A 5094-nucleotide genomic window follows, 5' to 3' on the forward strand; every position below is an offset into this window, starting at 1 on the left:
GTGTCATGCTAAGCGAAATATGTCAGGCAGAGAAGGATAGAAACCATATGTTTGCACTCATAGGTCTAACAGGAATACAGGAGAAACCTAATGGAGGACCAGGGGGAGGAGAAGAGGGAAAGAGAGTTGGGGAGAGAGAGGGATGCAAAACTTGAGGCTATTGAATACTGAAAATGAACTGAGAGTTGAAGGGTAAGGGGTGGGGGAAGAGGTGGTGGTGATGGTGGAGGACACTTGTGGGGAAGAGCACTGGGTGTTGTATGGAAACCAATATGACAATAAACTATTTAAAAAAAAGGGAAAAAAAAGGAAATTCATTAGTTTAGAGAAGAACCATTCTAACACATGCCATATTACGGATAAGTAAAGGTCCGGTTTGATATCTTGCTCTCTTTTAGTGTGTGATCAATAACTTCTAAAAATCCTTAAAAATAAGCTGCAGGGCTAGGCTAGGGATCAGAAGAGTGAAGAAGAGGACAAGTCTGAGGAGCCTATGAGAAGTGTTATTAATATGATGTTGACATTACAAGAGATATCAATATTAATAGCAATATTAGTGCCAAAAAGCATCAGCCTCAATATTTTACAGCTCCTTACAAGCACCTTTAATGGGTGATGACAGATGGACGATTTCAGGTAATTGAAATGGGCTGCTAAGGGGGCTGAGAGACCAGAGGCTGCACATGTGCTTCTCCATCAGAGGATGGGCCTTCCACCATGACCTCTGTCTTCAGCACCCTGTGGGCTGGCACTGAAGCTCAAGGTGTGCCCTGGATGCCCTCACCCACCACACTTGCAGGCCCAGGGATTTTCTTCAGAGGCTGGAGGGTAGAAGGAAAAAACTACCAATCTGTAAGTGATTAATCTTGTGAAGGCTGTGCCTGCATGTGAGCAAGGAGCTGATTGCAGGCTTGAGATGTGAATGTTGGCTCATCCCACTTTAAGTGCTCCTACAAAAAGTTATGTGGAATTTGAAATTGCATCATGCTGTAAATACACCAGGGGGCTTACCCTTTAAAGAGATCCTTTGGCACAATCTTTTCTATAGCTAAGAATCCTTTGTGAAATGAATACAGGTGTGTTCTCCCTTAAGCAACCTCACTTACAAATTCAATTTAATTCAACAAATGTTTATTGATTACTTTTTCTGTATGCAGGGCATCATGCCAGTGCAGGTGATAAGAAAGATATTTAAGACATGATCCCTGCCCTTGGGAAACTCATATTCAAACAGAAGGAGACAGACAAGCAAACAAATACCTCTAAGTGCTGCAAAGAAGATGTGCTGAAAACTTTCTTGGTATCGAGATAAGCCTAACAATTCATTAATAATGGAATAGCCAAGGAAAGCTGCAGAAAGGAGAGGACACCTGGAGTGGGCTTTGAAGTTTGAGTAGGAGTTCACCTGATTGGACTATGTCTGTGCCCAGCATAATAAGGAACTAATGTTCCTATGTATACATAGGACTGGTGAGGGAAGGATCATAAAGGGGAAAGGAAGGGAAATATTTTGGACAGATAGCCTGCTCTATCCTGAAGGATCTGATTCAGTCAGACTCCAACTTTTATTCCTCACCCACTTACCTATTGTACCTCAGAAGTCACCATGGGATTCATGTAGCTAGCAAGCTCTCTTACCACATTGACAATATGACTTAATTTACAAAATTTAAGAGAAACATTGATTTGGTGGAGAAAAATACATTTGTAAGGGAAGAACTATCATGTCTGGGTTTTCACACAGAATAAAGAGACTATACTCTGTTGGAGTCCAGTACTCTGCTGCCATGAGCAGATCCGGGAAAGGGAGATTTGGCATTGAATGCCTCCAGCCACTCAGACCAGATTTGGGTTAGGAGAAAAACAATTCACTTGAACTAAGACTCTTTCTGAATACATCAGAGCAAAGTGTATGAAGGAGGTACTGGGTCTGCCCAGGACAACAACAGTGTTGCATTAAGGAGAGTGCCACCTGGAGCTCTCTGAATGCTCTTCTCAGCTGCATTGACTTTTGGCCCCCCTCATAAGCTCACACTTCAGGGCTCACAGATTCCCCATGTTCAGTGACCTTCTCCTACCTACATGCCACCCGCACCACTGTTTTTTTATTTTTAGAATTCTATTGATGTCCACATGGAACAAACTCGTCTTTGTCACCATTACAACCACAATCATCATCACCATCATCGCAGTCTTACTCCATTTGGACTGCTATAACAGAAATCCTGCAGACTAGAGGATTTATTAACAACAGAAGTTTATTTCTCACAGTTCTGAAGGTGGGAAAGTCCAAGATCAAGGCATCAGCAGACTCCAAGTCCCCACTTCCTAGTTCATAGGTGACCATTTTTTTTCTCTGTGTCCTCACATGATACAGGGGTCAAGGAGCTCACTGGAGTCTCTTTTAAAAGGGCAATAATCCCATTCATGAGGACTCCATCCTCACAACCCAATCACCTCCCAAAGGCCCCGTCTCTTAATATCACCACATTAATGGTTGGGCTCCAAGATACGAATTTGGTGGGGATACAAAATCACAATCCATAGCAATCACTATCATCTTCCTGCCATATAGTTTGAAAACCATACATTCTGTCATCTGATTCAGACAAGCACCATAAGAAGAATGCAGGCTATTATCTCCATGTTCCAGAAGGGGCATCTGTTGCTCAGAGAGGTTATTTAACTTTCCCAGGGTCAAACAGCCAACTATTTGCAGAGATAAAACTAGGTCTCATGGAAAATCAGTGCAAGGTAGCTCCCCCTAGAGCATACTGCCTCGAGTGAAGACAGAGTCAACCTTACACATGAACAAAGCAGCTAGCCAGCTATATGGTGTAAATTGAGAGACCTTAGTAAGACCTCCCGAATCCCAATTTTTCCCTGGCTAACCAGTCACAAGGCATGAAATTGCACCTTTTGATACCTGGGAATGTGTGTATAGTAAAGATAAATGGCTTCAATTTATAGAGTGTTTAACTTTTGGAAAGTCCTTCTGTTTGTTTAACCGCAAAACTCATCTTGTGAGGGGTCAAAGGCCATCCGCATTTGAGATGCTTTTCACTGCCAAGTGCAGCCAACACAGGTGGAAGTGCTCACCACTCTCATCTGAAGAGGACTCAGGATAGAGATGCAGTGGCTCCAAGACTATCAATAAAGTCACACAAAGAGGTCACCAAGCCCCAAGTTCTTGCCAGCTTTCTGTTCTGCATTCTCGGCAAGCCATCAACTCTCCTCTCCATCACAAAATATCTCCAGCCAGCAGCTCCAAGTGTCTCCTCAAGAGCTGCCATAAAAGGGGAAAAAGTGTCTCCCCATTTCATAAGATGGAGGGAAACGACTCAGACAGCTCCCAGTAAATGTCCCCTTATACTCCAGGAGGGCCACAAGGCCATGCCTAGCCAGTCCTGGCTGAAGAAATACAATTTTTCTAATTGGCTATGTCTGCTCAGGACTCTTACTCTGGAGTGAGGGAGGGTCCATGAAATACCCCCTCATCACAGTGCTTGAAAAAAAACCTGGGCTCTGTTGGCAGGAAGAGGGGGCAATGACTCCTGTAGGAACAACTAACAGTGCCAGCCACAAATCCTTTCAAAAGGGAAAACAAAGACTGAGAACCTTCCGGAGCTGACACCTCTCCCAGCAGCACCACATTAAACTAGTATTAGCTTATACAAATGCAACAGCTAAGCTTTACCATACTCTCAGCTCTGAACACCTATGCTCCTGCATTGGCTGCCATTAACCCTATCAGACATCTGGTTATAAACAGCTTTGTAATTCCAAGTTCTAAATTTTATTTCTAAGCAATTACAAAACAAATAAAACACAAAGCTAGGCTGGGCCTGCACAGAACAGGAACGCAGACCAAAAAGGGGCCCAAAGAGGTCCCAGCAGTGAGTAGTGCAATATTGGCAGGGAAGAAAGGCCAGCCAGTGGCCCTTCACCTATCCCCCAGCACTGATCCTAGGTGTCCCTGATGGGGTTGTGAGGTTGAGGAAGAAAGCAAAATGGGCACACAATGCAATAGAAAACAAGCAGCTGTCTGACCAGAGGAAGTCAGACCCCTTGGCCTTACCCAGTCTTAAATTCCCATCAGGTAGATCTTGTTCATGGTGAATGTTTCCACTAGTAGCACCTGCAAGACTTGGGTTGTGTCCACTCCTTCACCTGTCTGCTCTTCCGATGTTGTACTTGCGAAGGTCAGTTTCAGTCAGGACCAGCACAAAAAGGAGGGACACACAGGTGTAAGTGCCGCATCCTTATGGGTTGTGTGGTGCCTAATCCCATCATATATTGATCTTCAGGATCTAGAAACAAGAAATAAAAATTCTTGGTAATTACTGGGAGCCCCCAAATCAGAAGTTATTATGCATTTTTAAAAGCACTTCATTTGTGTGTTTTAAAATAATAATGGGTGACTATAATAATAAACAATTGTTTAGGGGTTCATAGGATTATCACAGAGGTTTTCTGTTAGAAATATGTAATCAATGCATGGTTGATTTTTATTTATTTTATTTTTAATTTTTTACATTTATTGATTTTTGAGAGACAGAGAGTCAATAGGGGAGGGACAGAGAGAGAGGGAGACACAGAATCCGAAGCAGGCCCCAAGCTCTGAGCTAGCAGTCAGCACAGAGCCTGACATGGGGCTCAAACCCACAAACCGTGAGATCATGATCTGAGCTGGAGTTGGACACTCAACCGACTGAGCCACCCAGGTGCCCCTCATGGTTGGTTTTTATTAAAAGCCAATACATTCTATCAAGATTATATACTTCAGTAAATTGTAAAAACGATCTCTCCCTGATATAGATATTAAAAACATTAAAAGAAGGAAATAATGACAGAAATAAATGGCAAAAAAGAATCACTTAAAAATTAAACGATAAGGGGCGCCTGGGTGGCTCAGTCGGTTAAGCCTCCGGCTTCGGCTCAGGTCAGATCTCACATTCGTGGGTTCGAGCCCCGCGTCAGGCTCTGTGCTGACAGCTAGCTCAGAGCCTGGAGCCTGCTTCCAGTTCTGTGTCTCCTTCTCTCTCTGCCCCTCCCCCTCTCATGCTCTGTCTCTCTCTGTATTAAAAATAAATA

The 5094-nt window shown here is 43.5% G+C and overlaps 1 long non-coding RNA gene across 4 annotated transcripts in view; it reads right to left on the bottom strand.

Moving 5' to 3' along the window:
• The window catches only part of LOC115294085, a 59870-nt gene that overhangs the window by 13174 nt on the left and 41602 nt on the right, over positions 1–5094 (bottom strand). For all 4 annotated transcript variants that reach the window (XR_003909751.1, XR_003909733.1, XR_003909741.1 and 1 more), the window contains one exon: positions 4079–4310. This is a non-coding gene — a long non-coding RNA (uncharacterized LOC115294085). The remainder of the gene's footprint in view (positions 1–4078; positions 4311–5094) is intronic.

Source organism: Suricata suricatta, chromosome 1 (genome assembly GCF_006229205.1).
Source record: "Suricata suricatta isolate VVHF042 chromosome 1, meerkat_22Aug2017_6uvM2_HiC, whole genome shotgun sequence".
NCBI lineage: Eukaryota > Metazoa > Chordata > Mammalia > Carnivora > Herpestidae > Suricata > Suricata suricatta.